Raw genomic sequence first — 22854 nt, 5'->3', positions numbered from 1 at the left:
TGTAGGAAATGAAAAAGAGTAGCTACTTGTGGATTAACTTTTCCTGGAATAGCCTTATTAAGAGCAAAGCCATTTCTGGTCCCATCTAACCTGCACTATTCAGTAACTTTGCTTTTGTAATAATTAGCACTATAGATGCTTACATTGATTTTTTTTTTGTGAATTAGATCTTTGGTCATAGCTGAGTTATACAGTAATCTAGAGGGATAATCAGACGGATATCTGTTTAGAATGTACCAAATACACTGTAATGGCTAATTCTGCTCTAAGAGCATTTCTGCCACGGGTGAAGTCTTGCACTTCATAAGAGAGAAGTAGCAATATGTTAAGTGATATAAAGCAGTGTAATTTAACAAAGTTTGATTGTAAATAGGACAGTAGTTTAACAAGATTTGATGGTAAGGTACAGTTGATAGACAAAACTATCAGAGAGACCATCCTGAATTTTGAAGTTCAGAAATGATCCTCTTGCTTTCTAAACTTCTTCTCAGAAGGAAATTCAGGTGCAACTGAATCCAACTTAGCCCGAGACTTGGTCAACAGTTTATGTCTAAAGGATTATATGTGCACATTCAACTGTTTATATCACCTAGCTAAGATTTCAAAATTTCAATGTGTTTCATCCCAAATCACTTATAGAGTTACAGATGCAACTGGGATTCTCCTTGACTGAAGAAGTAATCTAGTCTCTGCTCCAGGGGAGATCCTGGCATGCAGCTGACTGCTGTAGACCCCAATGGGTCCTGGGCTTCCCACAGTTTAAGGAGTAAGATAATGGTTCATAGTTGTATCTGCATATCAACTGCAAATGTTTCTTCCAAAGTTGTCTTGACTCAGACCATGACCAGAACCATGGTTAGGCGGATGCATTGCTCAAATCAGCCTTTGGCTATCATGTTCTTATCTGTCTCCCCAAAACCAGTTCGAGTTGGATAGAGCCTTCATGACCAAATACACCATTGCAACCAGCACTGGTGATTATCACCTGAGCAGATTTTGGGATATAATATGGGATACTTATGGATATGTATGGGAATGGGGGGGAGAAGCACACCATTGCAATTTCCTTTGCAAATCCTGAAGGCTACATCTCAGTGCTTCATTATTGTCTGAGCTGAGTGAGAAACTTGACTACCATGTGGATTAAATGCCCTCCCAGCCTGCACAGTGTGAGTGTCACCTTGTCCCATCCTGAAGGACTCCCATTATGCCAAAGGGTGGGATTGCAGACTTGGACATGTAAAGAATGAAGGCGTCGGGTCTAGTTGTCAAACCTTCTTTATTTGAGACATAAAAGTGCTCTCTGATGGGGGACAGAGACCATTAGTCATAATATGTGATTTTATTAAAACCACTCAAAGGGCATCGGACAAATGAAATAAAGAAGCAAATACAACAATTAGCAACAGATTTACAGAAGTTACGTAAATGGACATAAATGCCACAAAAAACAAAATCTCCAATAAGTGCAGGAAACTTTAAAGTGTTGGAAACATTTTCCTGGAAAGATGACAAACGGATGTTGCGGGCCTGGGTGTTGGTGGGCATGCCACACTTGTGTAGGTCATGCGATTCAGCAGGGATTTTCTCATGGCCTGCATTTGTGCTACTTGGCAGCCCAGTGCTAACTCTCCACTTTGTCACTAACTATACCTGTGGGGGCATCTTGGAGGTAGGTCTTTGCAGAATCTGGAATATTGATGAGAAATGTGTTGGGAGGCAGCAGATGTTTTGGACTGGTAGGTGCTCATTTTGTCCCACAACATTCCCTTGACACATAGCCCAGTCCTGCTGTACCTGAATTTCTGACTTCCCTCAGGAACAGGAAAGTGGCTTTAACTACACTTCCCATTCCACTTCATGTTTGCCTGCATTTCAGATGGAATCCCACTTTCCTAAGGTTTACATATTTGTCTATCAAAATTTTGATTCATTCTTGGTTTCTTTCCTGTCAGCAATCCCTCATATAAACAAAGTAGAATAGTAATGCCATTTATTATAGCAATAGTAATGCAAATGCCATAATATGCATATTGCCATAAATGCAATAATAGTTTTCATTGGTTGTTTGTTAGCCTTATCTTACCCCAAAGACAACAGGAAGACCACCTTTGGGCAGAAAGGGTGATTGTAAAGATCTGCAAAGTTGGAAAATGACAGAAAATGGAAATGATGAAAATCTAGTCCAGCATCTTCTCATTTAAGATGGATGTACAGCTGGTTAACAGAATTCTTCCAGTTTATCAGTGATCAGAACACATAATAAAAAATACAGGAGCAGATTAGGAATAGCACTTTATTTCCTTCCTTGCAAATTTTTAAGAACAAGTTAGACAAATATCCCTGAGAAACCAATCAGTTAAAACTCATTCTGGTCCAGTATTGCAGAAATTATCTCAATGGTCTTGGGACAGAGTGTCCACATCTAATATTAGTATGAAATCTGACATCTAGCACTACAACTCTACAAGATTCAAAACATTTGGAATAATCACCTACGTTTGAAATTCTAAACTTTTGGTGTTTTCCATGACTAATTCTTGGTTTTCTTCAGTTCCAGAGCCTCCCAGTTTCTTGCCATGAATCAAAGGAACTCCTCTAAGGCAAAATTGCTCAACTATGAATCATTCTAATGAGATTGTTCACTAATAAAACCTCCACACATTTTTGGTCTTTTCTCCATAGCATTCCTTCTTTAATGTACTCATCTTATCTACAAATATGATACTGTCAATCTTCAGTTTTTTACAATTCTCTACTTTCTGTAGCTTTCCTTATAAAGAATTCTTGCTATTTAACAGGTCTATGCAACTTTTTAGAGCTATATCCTGTGTCAGTCGTGCTCAAGAAGGATAAAAGAAAATCTAATGGTTCTGACGTTTGAGTTTACTTCTTTCATTTAAAAAAGCTTGTATGTTTGAAAACAATGTCAAAGATGGGAAGTTGAGCAACCATTTCAAACAATGCAGTATGGACCAGGGCTGTTGCCAACCCCACTTCTACTGAGTCTCCCTACGGACCTTAATGGGAGGTGGACTATACACTACCCTATTGTGGCAAATAAAGTAAAATTTCACGTCAGAAACAAATCGAAAAGGCTTCAGGAAGAACATTCAGATGTCTGAGAGAGAGATGGTATAATCATGTCTTCCCTAGCAGGTTTAATCTGTCCAGCACAAGGAGGCTTTTCAATATTCCATTATCTCCCCAGCTGAAGCTGATGCTTCAAAAACAGATCTACTCATGTTCTATTAAATGCATTTTTTCCTACTTACCTGAATTCCCAGAGTCTACATTACTGTCAGACAGTAAGGTAATATCATTTCGATAGCCAGCTTTTCCCCTTTCTACCAACAGAGCTGAGTAAATTTTTTTTTTCAGGAAAGCATCAGCTTACTCTGTGGTTTGAGTCACAAACAGTTCTGATCCATATGCCATAGCTCCAGTCCAAAAGCTGTAAATTTGTGCTGCTGGGATGCTGTTGCTCTTTGGAAAGTTGTGTAACTGTTATCTTCCAAAATTGTACCTGGAAATAAAACCAATATTTACTGAGAACCTTTCACAGACGCCATAGCCTGTCTGAGGAATCCTAGCATAATACAAAGGGATAATCTTTTCAGTATTTTTGATGGAATGTAATGGAACAAGATGAAAATTCATGACAATGTTTCATCACTCTTGCCAGTAGTTTCTAGCAAATAAGTCTCTGAGTTGATTAGACCTAAAGTTAACTTGAGACTAAGGACAAAGAGAAAAAAAATTAAATTGTCTTTATAATGCCTTTAAAATTTAAATTCAGTGTCAATTTAGTTTTGCAACAAGCAAAAGCATAGGTTAGAAAATTACAAAGTTTTACAAAGGGATTAAGTTGCCCATTGCCTTTGTCTGGTTTTGGGGATTTTCATAGTGTGAAGCATAGGCATTTTGTCTACACACATTAATGGAATTTCTCAGAATTTAAGGTGTGCAGTAAAGTAATTTCTTTCATGAGAATTGAGTATCTAATTTAACTTCCAGGTCACACTTATTTTACTGAAATTTAAGCATTTTTTTGGGCACAACTTCACAGACTGGAGAAGTAGTGTCAGATTAAAATGTCAGACTCATTGAGCTGGGGGTCCTCATTATATCTGAATTGCCCATTACTCATTATTAACATTACTAGTTCTTTGGCATATCACCTATTTAGCATGCATCAATGAAGACTGTTTGGTCTAATAGATGCTCTTCCTTACAAAAATTTTCTAGATAGAAAATGGAAAACCTGTCAGTGGTAGTCAGGTTTCCTGTCCATGGCCAGATGACCTGCTGTACATGGAGATCTACAGATGAAACTGCTCTCAGTCCACACCTCTGCTACCACATACATCAGTGGGCACAGTAACAGCAAGGTAAACACAATAAAAAGCAAACCCCAAATATAAGCAAGGGTGTAAGACTTGGGCCTTCACAGTATTGAGGCTTTGGGAAACTGAGAGCAGAGGGCATAAACAGTGTCTTCTGACACTATTCCCCATGGTTTGGACATCACACAACTTGCAGGAGACAGTTCTGCACTGTCAGTCTTGTCCACATACCCAAGTGAGACTGGAAGGAGTGTCCAATGAGAGGATCCTTGTTTACACTGAGCCTTACAGAAAAAAATGCAATTCAACTAGCAGCAGGACTGAAGGAGTTAGGTTTCTTATACATTTGTCTCTAATGGATGCAAAGAAGAGAGAAAATAAACCCTGTAAACTTTCTGAAGCCAAATATTTGGTGTGCTGCTGTGACCATGCTTTCCACGGCACTTTTTTCTTAGGAGATACACCAGTCATTTGACAGTTCAGACCTCTTCAACCTTCTGGCATGTTTGTTTGAGACTGATGAACAGGGTAAAAAAGTTACCAGGAAAGGTAAGGGGTGTAGGGCACTTCTACAATGGCCCTTTCCACAAACACATGAAGGACATGATCTCACAATTCTCATGTTATTAGGAAATCAGGCTAAAAATACCATACTTTTCCAAGGAAATGGTGAGCTTTGCCCAGGACACAGCTGTCACTGGGATGAGAAGGGAGCAGAACAAAGAGGGCATGGTGGGAAGACAGCATGAAACTTCCCTTGGGTTTGTTTACACCAGCACAACGTGCCCTCCAGTTACACCAGCATAACAGATGTTCCCTAAAATAAACGGGTTTCAGGAAAGGGATGGAGATTTTTAACAGGAGCAATGCATTTGGGAGCTGGGCACCATTATGGGATTGTGTCAGATTCTGTGTCTGGCTCCATGCCCAAGGCAAACCCAGGTACTTCTCACCCAGTTTGCAGCTGTGACACCCATCCAGCTGGTGTGAGAGATCTTGCAGTGCACAACAGAGCAGAATGGCTGATTCTGGTCATGTGCTGTGGGGCTTTTTCTCTCTGGCTCACTGGAACAGGGACATCACATTCCTGCCATACATCTTCTGAGGGTGGACTACACCTCTGTGACAGGGGAAACAAATCACCAGCACTCCTGTGCTCTGTCTACTGATAACCTTGTGTGGCAGCAAGACAAGAGAAGAGAAACTACAACCAGCAGTAGACTTGCCTTGCTTTTCTTTGAAAGTGAGAAGACACTGAGCAGGTAGGGACTGCACATCTTTCCCAGGGTACAGATGAGTGTCCTAGAAGGTGCCTATGTTTGGTACAGAGCAGGTTACAAAAGAAACCCAGAGAGCGGTGCCAGTTTACACAAAGCTGAATAATCTCTCAGAGAAGAAAAATTTATTCACAAAGAAAATACGTGCTTTTACAAGGAAGTCACAGACAGCTAAATTCAGTGGAAGAGACAGAATAATTTTCTGCAAGTTAAACCAAAGCCCAGAGCCATTTGAAGTATGAAAGGATTGCACTGACATCAGGGGCTTATCCAGCAATCAATAGTTGCTTAATAATGAAAGGCAGAAACAAAAGCACTGGAAACAGCCAGGAGTTTTTTTAGGAATGTCTGCTATGTTTCTCCCCCACCACAGGTAAAAAATACCTATTTATAAATTGTATTTGATGAGTGGCACCTAGTTAATTTGATTAAAACCATTCCAAATGTGCATCTGAATGGAAACTCAGTCAAAATTACAGTTACAGGTCTTGTAAAAGTTGAAGAATCTGTTGTGAAGGATAACCCATGGAATCTGGTGACACTTTTCAAATATTTAGATAGCTATATAGCTGACACTGAAATCTCCTTTTAGAGTTGAAAAAATCCTGGTAATAACTTTATTTAAAAATAAAGGATGAAATAGGCTTTTTACTTTAAACCAAACTAAGGTTCAAACGAGCTATCTTTTTATTTGGATCTCAAACCCTAGGAGTTTTGGCAATGAAGAAAATTTTGGCTATACACACTTAGGCATCTTAGAGTTTTAACGTATGGAATTGTTGCTCTATTTTCTTCCAGAAAGGCACCAGCTCCCTGGCAGGACCTGCCACACTTCTGTAGCAGCTCCAGCAATTCAGGTATCATGACTATCCCTCCAGTGACAAAGGTATTGCTCCTCTGCTTGGAGGAAGCTATGAGCAATGAATGACATTTTACTCAGAGTACAAAGCTTCACATGACAAAAAGGCAGCCTGTGGTGATGATGAGTTAATAACACTTGATGAAGACAGAAATAATGGAACCAACATGTAATAATGACCCAAAGCTGCATAGCAAGCCCCACTGTGTCTGGCTTTTGTCCGCTTGAAGAGAGCACATCCTTGGGCTCCTGATGTACTTTTTATGAAAATTCTTGGCTTCAGCTTCTAAGATCCTTCATTAGCTATTATGTTCCCATGCCTCTGATTTCCTTTCCCTTTCCACTGTGTTGTATCAGCACTCACAGCCTCATATCACCTTAATTACATTCTCTCACAATCACCTTACTGGTGTTATACATTTTTGAAATTATTTATTCCTTTCCTTCCTAGGGACATGTCAACACCAAATCATAACTTAAACCATCATGGCAGAGGCACACACACACACTCACACTCACACTCACACACTCACATTCACACTCACACTCACAACACCACAACTTGTCTCTCCATGCTTCTCTTTGGTTTCTTTTTCTGTATTCTCTTGATGTCTGATCTCTCTACTGCTCTGCAGATGGATGTCTGGGCTTTGGGAAATGTAAAGGGTACAGAAAGACCACAGCTCTTGCTGTAAAAATTTTGGAAGTTTAATGGGAAAAAAAAGAGCCCTCAAAGGAACAATGGAGCTACCCTGTACCACTGCAGTACTCACATCACTGAATATCTAACTACAAAGTGCCCATGTTAGGAGGCTTCCTTCACTCCTCCTAAAAGCACTGGAGGCGCAAAAATACCTTTGCAAGCACTTCAGGACACATCCTACTTTGAATTTTTCTTAAGGAATCAGTTTCTTTCCATTTGCTCTATATGTGGGGGACAGTTTGGGGAGTTCAGCCTCTTAATGCTGATCTATATGTACAGTATGAGCTTCATGTCAGTGGATGGTAATATTCTTATCATCCTAACAATTCTGGGAGCTCATGGAGCTGGTTTGCTTTGCAGCCAGCAGAGTTGGCTGACCAAAAGAGGAAGGCATATTCATCCCACCAGTCACTGAGCTCTTAAGGCCTCTCTTCTATTATTTTATATTACACTTCATCCAGGTGCAACTGGTGTCACATGTCCCCCTAAATCAGAAATATTCTGGGCACAGAAATATGCTGATTTTTAATGTTGTATAAGGCATAAATTACATAATACAAAACTATCACTAATAATTATAGCAAGAGCAGCATACTGTTCACATTATATCCCACGATATTAAATACTGTGGCTACAAAAAAAGGAAGATCTATTTTCTTCCTGATAACAATATATAATTGAAGATGAAGAAAACAATTGACAGGATATGAAAAATTGAAGTGCAATAGTATTTCTTTGTGATGTATTTGATGTCTTTGTGGATGTAAAAAGTGTTGTGTAAACTGAGAATTTGCTGCAGTATAAGGCAACGGGTCAGAAAGAAACTCATGGCACTGCATTGCAGAAATTCAGAGAAAGTAGTAATATTTTGAATGCAATGATGCTTTGATCTAAGTTAAACCTTCTGTAATTGTGGATCCACATCACTCAAGCCATATGGCAGGATGCAAGAAAATGGAAGGTAATAAAATAATAATAATGCTTTCATCATGCTGAAAACTGGAGGTAGACTGAAATCTTTTTAATTTTAATTGCCTTTTGATATTTAATTTAATTATTTGATCAAAAGATTCTGGGTTGACTCTGATACTGCGTAACTTGGCTTTAAAAATTCTTTGTATTGATGAGACTACTAAAAGAACATATCACAGATAAGAGTGCATATAACATAAGAAGCTAGCTTTGGTACAGAGGTAGAGATGGTTACTACAGAACAAATTTATACATGAAATTACAGTGCTTGAGCTTTATTACTTAGTTTCAGGTGATTTGAAGACTTTTTTTTCAAAAAAGTTGCAAAAGTTAAGTTGGACAAATGCTTCTGAGTGAGTTTTTGTTCATTGTCCTGACACCTCTCAGGCCCAGGGAAAGGATTTTGTGTTTACTGAACAGACTGCATTGGACTTCATACAAATGTAAAATTGATGTGGCTGGCAAAGGATGTTCTTTATTAATGAATTGTATTCACCTGCAGGAGCAATGGGATTAAAAGATCTATTTACTGTTAAGAAATAGATAAAAGGAGATAAAAATGCAGAAATATTTCTGTGAAACATATCCACCTACAGCTGGTCAGTGTTTTGTGATGGCTGCTTCCTCTTTGGAAAGTTCTGCTTTCAGTTTGGTTTCCCTGGGAACGATATGTAAGAGATAGTCTCTGTTGTGCTGTCTAGAGGCTTGATTATTCATCAAAATACCCATGATATTCCCTTGAGACACAAATACATTCATATCCAGAGATAGCTGATATCCACTGGCCTAGCTCATAGAAAGGCTTAATTTAGCAAAAAAACAGCTGATCATGTTGCTCCACAACTCAGATGGTTGTTTTTCTACTTGGTTTGTAATACAAAGTTATAAGAGAGGGGTCCCAAAATTCTGTTTTGAAGATTAACCACTTCAGGAAGTGGGTGTTTTCCTCCCAAAACCAGATTAGTTTTTTAAAAAAACCAAGAGGACCTGTTTATTTTAGCTTCTTTTGCCAAATGAAAAAAAAACAACAACCCCAAAAAATCATTGCCAATAGACTAAACTTTTCTGCTCTAGCTTGAGTAAATATTTTTGATGTAAAAATAAGCAGAGAATTAATTACCTGACATTGAAACTTTGTTAGAATACCTATGGAGAGTGTCACTTCTAACGGCCTAGAGAAAACTGTTCCATTAAAAAATACTTTCATTTCTGATGCCATTTCTCTTTCAAGCAACCTTATAAAGTATTATATACTTATATATTGCCTTTAAAACCATATGAAGTCTAACTATTCAAGTTCATGGGGTTGATGTAACACCATTGATTCCCAGCCCTTTTATGCACTGGTGCACAACAGGCTCTAATCAGGCAATGCTACAAGCAAAGTGAGCTCCAGTCTTGTCCACGAACTTGCCAGAGTTCAAAGTTCTCCAAGCAGAGGTTGGAGATGATGGATGGTGAATGGTGCTCATGCTCTAAATCTGTCACCAAGCTGCAAATTCTCTTGGAACAAGAGTGTCAATTTTTGTGTGAAAGGGATGTCTGAATGGAAATGGCAAAATCTAACACATCTAGGTATTGAGCATCCTGAGGCCCACTGAAGTCCCTAGAAGTTCTGAGTGATAAATACTTCTTGCAAGGCATTGAAGGAAGTTTATTGCAAAACCTATTGAAGTATAAAGACTATCACTGATTCCAGCAGGCATCAGATCAAGCTCAGTGTGAATGAGTATCAGAGAATGTCTGCATAGCCTTTTGCAGGCAGAATACAAGACTTTCTGCCCAAGACTTGAGCCAGTTGGATGTATGACAGCCTTGAACTGGAAGCCATGTTACTGCATTTACAGTGCCGAGCCTGAGCTAAAGCCCCTGCTGAAAGACAGAAAATATCAATTTGTGCTCAGCAGAGTGCTCTGTCCAAGGATGCGTAGCATGAATGCACATATGCTCAGAGCTCAAACAAAATGATTTCATGCTTGCCTGCAAAAGACCACGTAGAAAAATATCTTGAAAGGAGAAGAACCTCTCAACTCTGACGTGAACACTAAAATACTCACTCCCCTGGACCCAGGGAAACTGAGGAAAAAAAAAAAAAGATGGGCTGTTTCCTACCAATGTTTTTCTAGTTTGTTTCTTAGATGGAAAGAAAAGAGATAGCAACAGAGCTCTGTAGATGGAAAAAAAATTAATTTAATTAAATTCCAAACCCACAAAATTATCAACTTTCACTGGCATGAGTTCTGCAAGCCCCCAAACAATACTTTAAAGTGTTTAATTTTTTCACATCAATTTTAATTAAGCTCTCATTAGGCTCTTGTGCCCCTAGAATTTGGCAAACAAAAGAAGCTGCCTTGCCCAGCGAGTTTCCCAAGCTTGCACGGCTCTATTCCTAAGGAGATTTATCGCATTTTTTTCCTCCTCTTGAAAGAACCTTACATGAACCAATTCAAATGAAAACCACATGGACTAAAAAAGACTTCATCATGCCAGATACCTTTTTATATCCAAAGCAGTGAACTTGTAGTCAGTTTGTCCTTTCATGTGTTGTTTTTTCTGGCTTTGGGACCTAAGAATGATTTTTTACTACGTGCAGTAGTAAAACAACATATTATGCAATTCTATTTTTCAGGGAGAACACTATGTAATTCATAGACTTTGCAATGCCACATTTTCTGTTCAACAAATACAAAAAGTGGCTTCTCTTTCCCTTGTGGGCAGACATCTAGAAATTTGTGTTCAGCAAATGATATTTCAACTTATTTATTTGGGGTTTTGGAGTTTTAACTATTTCAAAAGTGACTGCACAATGTAGCAATAAGCAGCTTCCAAATAGTATTTTTATCTCTGTCATTCAAGAACCTGGCACACAGAGGGTTGATAGCTTTTGTCCTTTATTCCAGTCAAAAAATTCAGGTGAAGACACAACATACTATGTCTAGCTTGCAGCCCAACAGATCTGATATATGAGGAAACTCTTTCCATAAAATGCACATGATGGATTAGCAGCTGTGTTGAAATAACTTGTTGGCAATGTACTCACTGGTATGATTTTGAAGATTATGCCATCTTCCAAGGAAAGCTTTCAGAACTCTCATATTTTCTAAAGCCAATCTGTGAAAGAGTTAGTTAAAAGTACACTTTTTAAATGGATGCTTTTGTTTTTTAACTTGAAAGTCATAATTCCAGAAGACTAGCCCTCTAACCCTTCTGTGGATTGATGTGGTGCCTCGTATCTCTTCTGCTTGCAACTTGGTAGGTGTGTGTTCATATGATGGATACTTAGATATTGATTTTCCCAAACCAAAGCTCACAGCTAAAGAATTATCTTTAATGTGTAACTGGGAATATTTTCCCAAATAATTCACTCACCTATAACTCAGAAATTTGTTAGACCTTTGAAATGTGCTGATAAGGAAGATATTATTAGACTAGAGTGTGTCTTCTTCTCATGCTCAGCAGTGGTGCTAAAACAAAATGCAGCTGAGCCTCCTCCAAGTCACGAAAATCCATTTGCAGTCTTTCCAGACAGATTCACGGAAAAATAATCGATTTATTGCTATACAACAGTACTACATCAGAATAAGAAAACCTTTGAGTTCTGGTTTGCTGGAGACTGGGAAGTGTTGCTGTATGCTTGTCTTACTATTATAGTTTTCTCTACATGTCTAATTTTCATGTCATGGCCCTTCCATTTAAAGTGTGTGTGTCTTTGAAAGGGAGGATCAAGATCCTAGAAATAGCTGGTGGGAGAAAAAGTCCAGAACTTCTGCAGACTGGTCAGGATTGAGAGGTAGTGAGCAGTAATGTTTGAGGTGTTCACTGAAGACATGTCCATGCGTTCCCCTGGAAAGAAAAGTAGTCCTTCCCTCTGCATCTGGATATCCTTGTTTATCCCAGTTGACTGCCAGTTCACCCCAGCTAGCAACTGAGAGAGGCATCAGTGGCAAAAAAACCCCCCCAAAACAACAAAAACGTAAAAAATAGAGCAAGCTGGATTGTAAAGTGTGCAAAAGTGTGCAAAAAAGACATCACGAGACACTGTCACCCTCAGCCACCAGGGCAGCACTCCAGACACAGCTGATCTTGCTGCAAGAAGGCAATGACTGATGCAGTGGAGTTTTTTCCAGATTGTCTAGGGAGAGATGACCTATCATTTCCTAATATATATCTGTTGGGACCAGAATATCTTCCTTAAATGTGGTTCTGGAGATCCTGATGGTGTTAAAATCCATGAAAAGGACGAGTCAGTATCAGGTCTATGTGTGAGGAATAGAGCTCACAATTCCTGTATCTTGCCATCTGTTTCTGCACAGCAGGAAGGTTGCTGGAGAGGTTATGCCTTTGTCCTGTTTGTGGTTATGCAAGCCTAATGTTTCCACAGCCCCTAAGGTGTTGGAATAAATGCACTCTAGGCTGAATCTACTGGATCTTGTAGCAATTTGTACCTTCTAAGCTGACACATCACAGCTGTCAATCGGGACAGGGCTGTGCTCAGGCACAAGTAGGAGGGAGTGCTAAACACACCACACCATGTGGCAAAAAACGAATTTCTGGCCTGCCTTGTCTCTGCTTTTTTACTTTAAATAATGCTCTTGATAAAAATTAGAAGATAAAGCAGACAAGGAGATATTACAAGAGATGGAAAAGATGCTCTTTGGGTTGCATTTTCCTCTAGTTTGCCATAGTGCCAGAAAGTTAATGATGAAATTGAGCAACGTTTCTAGAAAACAAAGGGGTCTTTTGCCTCTTATGCAGTCCTTCTATTCATGAACTCATATTCTTTTAGCTCTTTGCCTTAATCCTTCCAATTCAGATGGGATTCATAACTTCTCTTGCAAGAAGACCTTCCTTTCCGAGGGTTCCTTTGTATCTGTGGTCCTTGAGGAGCATTCTTCTTGATTTGAGTTTCCAGTTGGAGCTTTGTCATCTTTCCCATAAGTATCCAGCCCCATAGACATCAGTGACATAAATTCCTGTGGTATTTAGTAGTAGGGGAAGAGTACTGACAATGTACTGACTACTGTCCAAGGGAAGTGAATGACTTAAGATATGTCACATTAAATGCTCTAAGAGAAAGCTGCTTTAATAGTCTTCTATACTATGCTTACACAAGGTAGGATGGTTCCTGGCATTATATGAGACTTCAATTAATTACTGCATTTGAAACAATTTGATAAATTCAAATATGTGAGACATTACTCACCCTTTGTAATGAAAGCATTGTCTGCTACACTTTAGATCAGAGTGGAAACCGAGTTCAGTTGGTTTTCACTGTTCAACCATGCCAGGACAAGCAGACTAGGAAACAACCAAAAAGGAACAGAATCAACTAATGAAAAAATACCTCTTTAACTTCTCTCAGTGCTGTCACACTTCTTGATATTGAAAGTCCCATGTTCTTGTTTTAAATCCGTATATTACATCATCTCCACTGTGATTTCAGGAGTACAGGCAAGCTTAAAGGATCTTTTGAAGCAGCTTATTTATTCAGTGATATTTCCATGGTTTTGCGTTGTAAACATCTCCATGCTCTTCCAGAAACTTTGGGAAGTTAATCTGACTAAAAAATCAAAATGACTTCTGATTGACCCCTACACCTTCTGTCCACTATTTGTTTTGAACTCTCATAATTTGTAACATGTCCAGTATTTTGCCTAGACTTGTGGTACAGTTCCTTTTTCCTAACTAGCTGACTACAATTTCTTGGATCAGACTGCTGCTGTGAAATCTCTACATTAATTTCATATTCACCTTCTGGAAATATTTAGCAATATTTAATTAAAATTTACTCTGAATATCCCTTTTTGCAAGACAGTCTACAAGAATGCTTTGTGGGTGAACCCGCATGAAAACAAACAGAATCATTTAATTTGGCAAAGCAGAAAGATTTTCATAGAAAGTTGGTTACCTGCCTCAATATACAGTATGTACTGTGTTGCTGTAAATGCTCAGTAAGCCATTGAAATTTACAAGTTTAATGCTACACTGTCACTTAAACACTTTTTTACCCCCTAGTTTTTGTTCTTTTTTTGGAATATGTTTAAGACAGAAGTTTTAATTTCCTCTTAAAGTAATTGAAAGGGATAGTTTGTGTCTTTTGGTAACCTTTTGGTTCAGCCTCAGTGTAAAAATAACGCAGATGGGAAAAAAACATTAAAGATACTATATGGCTGAGACAGATCAGGATTTCTCCCTTCAAAACCCATTTCATATTTGCCATGGAATCCACTGCCACCTTACAGTATCTCTTACTATCAATTTGAGAGCTGTTCCAAGACATGTCCCAGGCTGAGAACGGTAGAGATGCTCTGCTTACTGGCAGCATTAAGAAACCATGTTCTTTGGCAGACAAATCATCTTCCAGTATAAATCTGTGGACCAGGATAGACATGAGGCTTTCCCACCATCTGGGAAAGCTTGTTACTCTGCCATTCTTGGTACAGCTGGATTTTAAGCTGGTCCCTACATCTTTAGGAAGCCAAAAAAAAAACAGAGACAAGGACAAAAAAATCATTGCCTAGACTGTAGGGCATCTCTCAGGGTGACTGAGCTCAGCAGATCACCTCACCAATGCCCCAACCTATGCAGACAGTTTTTATAGCTATTGTCCAGTGGCTGCAACAAGAGAGTGATTGGAGTAATTCCAGACTAGGAATTTTCAAGGACTTCCATGTAAAGGAGATAGTAAACTTTTTCCACCAACAGATACAGGAAAACTTGCAGATAAAACAGATGGTTTTTATTTGCCCAATATACCCTGCACAAATGGAGTTTATTCTGAACCATCTGACCCCTTATGGTGGCTAGAGGGAATAATTTCATTGTGCAAATTCCTTGTTAAAGCTTTGCAGTTAAATTTTGTGTGTGAAATAAAAGTACATCTGTGTTTAATTTTGCAAGTTTGCCATACATCATAACCTCAGAAGAACCCCTCAAGATCATGCAAATTAAAAGCAAGTATGCAGATGATTTGCATACATGTTTTTCTGGGTTAGACATTACATCGGAATGCATTGGCAGTGAGTGGCTGTGACTAATGTAACAGAGCATTACATTTAACGTGCTGCATTATACAGTTTTATGCACAGTAATGTAATAATTAGTTTGTCAAGATATCACACTGAGTTCAAATTTAAATAGTGTTGCTCTCTGCTGGTTAGTCTTGTGAACTACATATTTCTTGATGTGAAAACTGCCCATTAAATTGTTCTCAGAGGTAGAATTTCAGGTCCCATTCCACCAGCTGCTATCCCAGCAGAGTGATTTTGTGAGAATCAAGGAAGTACGTGCAACAACAAATCACATTCACTCTTTTCTCTGGCAGATGTTATTAAACAACAGCCTTAAAGACTTAGCTCTTGTTCTACAGGATTTCTGCATGGGTCCTCATTAACCCATCTTGTGTTTTCGCATTTGATCGTTCTTCATATTCTTTTCTATTCCCTCTTCCTCCTATATTTCTCATCTCCTGAATAAATATTCTGAAGAGCAAGATTAAAGGATGTTTCTCTTACTCTTACAAAAAAGTAGCACCCCAAATTACATTTTCTGAAGATAAGCAACTAGTCAGCAAATTAGGCATATTCTGATTTTACCAGTTGGACTGAAACTTTAAGAGGATTTTTTCCTCTGGTTTCTCTACCAAAACCTGATTGAGATCTAGAATTCTCAAGTGCAGTGCCAAGGCATTCCCTGTGTTTGCAGGTACAATCCTATATGCTGGCTGAGGCAAATAGCAGGTCTTTTAGTAGCAAAGAGGGATTTTGGTTTGCACTTAGACATCTAAGTTAACTTTAATCCTTGCTGATCAAGTTGGTGACTTCTTGTTTTTTCTTATACACAGGTGATGAGCCTGGAGAGATGAGGTAATGAGACCATGGAAACCATTCTGAAATTGAGCAAAGAGTGATTATCTTTTTCTCTGACCCTCTATCATAACCAGCGCACAAGAGAAAAAGTGAAAAAAATTGCAATTTGTCAAGAAGTGTGCATGCTGTTCACACTGATCACAATGTTTCCTCTGGTAATCTTGCAAGTTTTGCTGATTCTGCTCTTAGAAGTACAAGCTCTGAGAGATATCCCACTTAGCTAGGATGTGAATCCTAATTCATTTTAAGACATATATCATTTGTTGACTCTATGAAATTAATACCTGACATTTATCCTAGGAAGTTGTTAGATGATTATAGATAAAGCAAAATTTTCAGCATAATTATTGAATAATGCATATCTGGGATTTTTTTTAAATTGTGAATTCTATAATTTACTTCAATTCTATGCTTTAAATTCAAATCTTATGAGCTATGGTGTAACTCTTTCCCTGGCTTGCATTTTCAAGAACATAACAGTCCAGATCTTTCATATCTGATCCTATTTATGTCACTAGCAAAAGCTCCTTGCTGTGTTTACTTCATCACAGATGTGCATAGTAGGAATTTGAAGAGCTCTTCAAATACCTCTTGGTCTCTTTTGCCTTCCAAACAGACAATCCTTGCAAGTGTTCTGATTTTAATTTAAAGTATATGCATCAGTTGCTGACATAAAACAAGTTAGTCTTGGCCCTGATGTTATAGGTTGTCAGGAAACATTTTATATGGAGAAACAATGAACAATGAATATATGATATAACTTGTGGAAAAGTTGTGCTCCTGTCTGCTTCACTCAGACATTATTTCCACTTCTTATGGTCTTTGCTGCCAGTGTTTTCCAAAATAGCAAAATAAGAACTCAAGAAGAAAATATGAGTGAGGGACAACATGTACTCACAGCAGCCTGAGGGTTTATTTCGGGCTGTAAAATAGGGACACTTCAGCAAAATTTAAGTACATAATGTTATGTGACAAATCTCAAACCAGGACAGGGAGTGTGCCACATAATTTTACTTTAGGCCAACAAAATATAACTAAAGGTGATGGTGGAAGACTAAGGTTGTCCAGAAAAGATTGCAGTGGTGTGAGATAGCCAATTTTTTCCCCTTTACAGCAAAAACATAGTAAATAATTGGGATTTTTTTTTCTTTTCCGTAAATATAGCTAACTCTTCTATTCCAATTGAAAAGTGTAACATTTGACTAAGTTAGCTTATGTTGGTCATTTCACCCGGGTTCCTGACTAACAGCCAGAGCCTTGCCTTTTCCTGCTCACTGGCTACTGCCTAGGGGCAGCAGTGGTTCTCTGCAGTCACCATCTGCCTTTCAACCTTTTATACATCTTTATACTTTTTAAAGGCAGCTGGAGACTTTTTGTTCTTTAAGTTCAGCCCAGTGTAAACAATGAGAGCACAGAGGAGCAACTGCATCTTTATCATGCAGAAAAATCTACATCTTCACTATCAAAAGGCAGGCTTTGTCTTTATCCAGAAATGATTTTGCTTCTGAAAACGTCTTGAAATCCTTCTTTTTATAGCTAAATATTTTTTATCTGCATTAAAAAAAACCCCAAATCTAACAAAAACCACAAACAAACAAATAAACAAACATAATCCCCCACCAAACATCTTTTATGTGAGAAACACTGCAATTTGACTGTGATATAATTTCATATAAGTATGTTGAACCGAATAGATGGGAAGGGAAATGAAGTACAATAGCATTTCTTTCTTAAATAGAGCTGCATATTACCATGAGAAAACTAGTTAACAGGAAGTTAAAAAGGAGCAGCTAGAAAGACAAATTTTTTATAGCTCACATGGAGAAAGTTTAAAACCACCACATCAGAGGATTGCAGATAATGAACACTGCTAATTAAACAGAACCATTCAATGAAAACAGAACCATTCAATGAAAACCCAACCACAAAATAAAAAGCATTCAGCTTCATGAAACAGCCAAATTAAAGACGAAAGTAGCTCTTAAAAATACATCCTCCCAAATAGTCATATATAATTGTGGGAAATAGAAAAAGGCATAAGAGCTACCAAAGGAAGAGAAAAGAATACTAAAGAGGGGAAAAAACTGTAGAGTTTTGGGAAGCTGTGAAGAGGCAGCTTCCAGAGAATTTATTTTGTTCACAAATTATCAATATGCAACAAGAATTCTTAAGTAGGATGAAGGTATAGTAGGAAAAAAATCTGAAATCTTTGCATTATCTTCCATGATAGAGAAACTGTTTTGGAGAATTGCTGAGACCAGACAAGATATCAACACGCTGCTTTGAATGATGCATATTTTGAACAGAGTGTGTAGATCTGGTCAATCCATACAGTAGAACTGGAACTAAAGTTGGCAAAGTAGATCTAGGAAAGGCATAGAGAAGAACAAGGATAACCAGAAATTTGACACAACTATTCCATGTAAAACAACAACAAAGAAATTACTTTCAACTTGAAAAGGAAAGATTTATTAACAGTGAAGAAATAAATAGGAAAACTGTTGAGCTTTTCCCTCTGTATACAAGTGTGGAGACATGGAAGTTTCAAAGCAATAAAAATAAATAGTTTTTTTAAGTATCTTTCACAAACTTAAATATTTACATTATACAACTCATTGGTAGATTATGCTGAGGAGACAGAAATTCCATGCAAGCTCAAAAACAAGCAAAGAAATAAAGAAGTTTCAAACCAAACAAAATTAGCAAAGAAATAAACAGTTTCACAGTTTCATACACTAATTAAATCTGCCACTCTGGATCAAAACATCAATTCAGGAAGTCAGTGAACTTAAAGAAGTAGGGGAAATATATCAGGGATAACACAAAAACCAGAATATGTGAATAACTAAAACAGTCGATAAAACCACATTTTATGTTCCTTATCAAATTGTCAATTTATTTATCATTAACATCAGCAGAACATTTAGTGATCAATGCTTATATTCTCCTGTATATTTGTTGCTCAATACACAAGAAAATAAAAATTTTGGTGGCTATGCAGAATTTTTGTGGATGTTGCCAAGCTTGGAATGTTTGATGGTGAGTTAGACACCATCCGGTCCTTCACTCCTTCCTTTCTCCTTGTCTTCCACCATGTTTTGCCAAAAAGAGATTTCATTTTATGAATAAAAATGTTATTTCATTTAACTTCTTGTTTATTTAACCTCTTGTACATTTAACCTCTTGATTTTTGACTTGTTCTTTGCTTTTTTTCTGTAGTTTTTTATTTAAACGTGTGCTTTCTCTTAAATTTCTTTTCCTACATAATTCAGTTTGTTTCTCACCTTGTTCAGTTTGTTTCCCTGCACAGAATGCTTGCTCTGGCATCTAGCTGAGGTAGCCTGCTTCAGCCTGTTCCAGCAGGTACATGGAGCCATCCCAAATATATAATGGTCAGCACTGCTTGATTTGCTGGTGCTCAGTGCAGACCTTTCACACAGACCTGCCTGCTTTCCACTGTTAACCTACATCGAGCTGGATCAGTTCTGCATCTGAAGAAACGTGGCTTTGTGCTCATAAGATAAGAGAGATTATCTTTTAGTTCCTTGGAATGCTCACTGCCTAACAGACTTTGCCTTGGACCTCAGACTACAAAAACTTATGCAATCACAGGGGAAGCAGAGAGCCCTCCACCTAGGAGATCGAATGTCTACCTTCCCATCAGCACTAAACCTTTCCCCCCTGCTCATCTTACCCCTCATCCTTTGCTTTGGTGGGGTTTGTACCCTGAGTTTGAAAATGCACCATTGCATTTTCTGGCCCAGGCTTGTAAATTCAGGCACTTGCGACATTGGGCCATTTTATGCTGACAACCTGATGTAAAATGAGCTCCTCCACATGGAAACAACTCTCAGGAGAGCAAGTTCCTTCCAACTGGCTTCATATTTTGTTTACTAAAGCAGTTAGATTGTCTGTGAGTTATACTCACATATCTTGTAATTTTTCATTACTGCTCCTATTACTTTTGGTAGTTTCAAAGTTTACAGCCAGGTTAAATTCTCCTCTGCCAACAATCATCCTTTGAATTCTCTCCTTATTAATACCATAAACCAATTTATATAATAGCATTCCCTCTAGGACTTTTCCAAATGAACAATATTCAGTGAGCCTTCCTTCTACTACACAGAGCTGCAGTTTTTTCTTGTGTCTCAAATTATTATGAAATTTATCGCATTCTACAGAAACACTTAGCTTTCATGAGTGAACTTTTAAGATCTTTCGTAACTCTTCTAAATTATTACCATGGAAAATGGGACTGGAAAAAATCTTGTCCTGGAGCATCCTTCTACCCCAAGATGAGTTCTACCTGACTGAGCTATTGTTTTTCTAAGACTGTAACAAACCGAGTAGGAGGAAGTTTTATATTGCCATTGATTGAAAGTTTTTCTTTATCTGCAGATCTTGTCCACAAGAATAGGGACATCCCAGCTTGCATAAATTGCTGCCAGCCCTTATTTCACTGCTTGTGCTCAGTCTTCCTGAAAAAATAATTGCTGTTACAATTATAAGTTCCCCCACCCACACCAATTTTGAAATGGGATCAAGGGGCTGCAGTGCAAAACCTTTTTCCTCCTACAGCTGAGCTGGTGTGCAACCACTGAGTGCTCCTTTTGCTTACCTGTAGAAACAAGTTTGCTGCTCTGAATCCCGACTGATTCTTGGTGTTTGCTGCAGAATTCCCAGTTCTGGTGCCCTTCACACACTGCTCTGAGCCTGGTGCTACAGAGTGTCTCTCTCTTGGCGACTCTCCTCCCTTGCTTCAGGAAGGTGAAATTCTCTTTAGTCATAAAGGGGACAGATACAGCTGGGACAGAAGCTCTGGAGCCCAAATGGGTCAAACACCTAACTATTTTACCCAAGCTGCATGCCTAAGACAGTTTCAGAAAAGAGCCTTAAGGCTCTCAGTACTTCTAGTCTCTGTGATTTTGCAAGCAGACTGTGTATTTGGCTGGATAATTTTTGTATCTCCTTTGGCCTTGTCTTTTTCAGCCTCTTAGTTACTCAGAGAGACTTTACCAAGGTTTTTGTATCTGGTCTTACAGATGTAACACAGATCTCAAGGGAGATGACATATTTTGGATCTGGTTTAGACTTGGCTTCTCAGGGAAGCGTTTACTGTTATGATTTTACTTTGTAACTCAATACCATTTTTATATCCAGCTCTGAACTCTGCAAATGTTAAGGAGCAAAGCTTTCCTACTTCCCCAAGAGGTGCAGATAATTTTATGAACATTGAAGGTAAAGAGTAAAGTAGTGAAAAGAATTTATTGACAAAGTCCATCTTAACCTGGACTCTGTCTGCTGATTTAATTATGACAAAGCCCATCTCTTTCATGCTGTAAGGACCTTCCAGCCATCTGAAAAAGACTTCTAGCATGTTATGCAGACTGCAGCAGGGAGGTGGACAGATGTACTGTAAAATCTCTATGGTCTGGATAGATGAGCCTTTGACTTCTTAACGGTGCTCACAAAGATCTTCTGCACTGTACCACTTTTCACTGTGCACATGGAGTGTACATTCTAGATTCAATAAGAGTTAAATAAAATGTCTAGCTTATGATCTAGCTGCATTAGAATTATCCATCTTATATTTCATCTTATGGGCCTTATTTTTCATGTATGTTGTTGAGAAGCACAGATTCCATAAAAGAGTGGTATTAGTTTTATACAACATCTTCATCAGTGATCTGAGGAAGGACATGCCCATGGAAATTTGCATGTTTGCATCTGATATTAAACTTTTTTTTGGATCATCAGATACACCCCTGGTAGGGAAGAAGATGAGAAAGACCTCACCAAACTGAGAGAATGGACAGGTAGGAGGAGGTGATTTTCAACTCAGCAGTGTTGAAAAAACAGGGTTAGGCATCAAAGGAACAGCAGGCTAGTCCACATCCACATTATGCTGAGCTTTGAACAGGCACATACAGCCCTTGCTACTCCTGCTGCTATATCAGCCTTGCTGATCCGAGTGATGGAAGGACAGATTCTCCCTATATTCCTCCTATATTCCTCCTATTGGCCCTACAGCACTTACCGAGCAGCACTCAGGGATTCCCTGACAGTCAGTGTTCTAGTGGGACCCCATCTGGGCTTTCCTCCTGGGATGCTGTAGCACAAGAGATTGAAGTGCAGTCCACACAAATACTTGATGTATCTTCTCACATATCCTGCCATGTCCACACTGTGCAGTTCTACCATTATCATTTATTGTTGTAGGAAAATGGACAGGTGTTGCACACACTAGGTTGATTCATCTTCTCTTAGAAATATTACTGCAGAGCCCTAAACTCAGTCAAGTGTCTATGCAGAGTACAACAAAGTACACCAAAAGAACTGAATTTTAGACTACTTCAGAGTTACAAAATGTCAGACAAAAAATAGGAGATTCTGTATGAAAAGAAAGAGATGTACTAAACACACATTTACTTCTTTTTGCAGACAGACAGACAACAGTAAATTCATCAGAGACTGTTAACAGTTTGTTTTTCCTTAATAATGGCAGTGATCTTATTTTATTCGATTGCCTTGTCCCTCAGGTTCTAATAGATTTTCTTTTAATAAATATTTAAATGACTTGCCAGATGATGTTAGTATATTGTTTGATGTTGTTAGCAAGTTGTTTTTTTTACCTTGTAAATAATGTACCCTCTTTTTCAATGCCCCCTGTATGAGATCAATTCATAGTGCAATTTGCTTAGCTTTTTCCTTGGATGGCTGATAGCAATCAGGCACTTTGAACCATCTATGTAGGTCATTGCAAAGCTAATTAATCCTGCTTTTCAGGCTGAAAATTATTTTCAAGGAAATGTGTTCTAAAACAGCTGTC

General features: G+C 38.3%; 2 long non-coding RNA genes across 2 annotated transcripts; one reads left to right on the top strand and one right to left on the bottom strand.

Moving 5' to 3' along the window:
• Window positions 1-1260: 1260 nt before the first annotated feature.
• On the bottom strand, window positions 1261-21042 carry LOC148223429 (uncharacterized). The gene is made up of 3 exons (XR_015804235.1): window positions 20644-21042; window positions 13361-13455; window positions 1261-3526 (listed from the first exon to the last, which is right to left on the bottom strand). It is a non-coding gene; the product is annotated as an uncharacterized LOC148223429 (long non-coding RNA).
• LOC148223430 (uncharacterized) lies at window positions 3900-19028 on the top strand. Its single transcript, XR_015804237.1, has 3 exons — window positions 3900-4391; window positions 6422-6480; window positions 16001-19028. It is a non-coding gene; the product is annotated as an uncharacterized LOC148223430 (long non-coding RNA).
• Window positions 21043-22854: the final 1812 nt, after the last annotated feature.

This window comes from Sturnus vulgaris, chromosome 6, assembly GCF_052056855.1.
Source record: "Sturnus vulgaris isolate bStuVul1 chromosome 6, bStuVul1.hap1, whole genome shotgun sequence".
In the NCBI taxonomy this organism is placed as follows: Eukaryota; Metazoa; Chordata; class Aves; order Passeriformes; family Sturnidae; genus Sturnus; species Sturnus vulgaris.
Note: the sequence above shows the minus strand (reverse complement) of the source record. Positions and strands in the feature narration are given on the sequence as shown.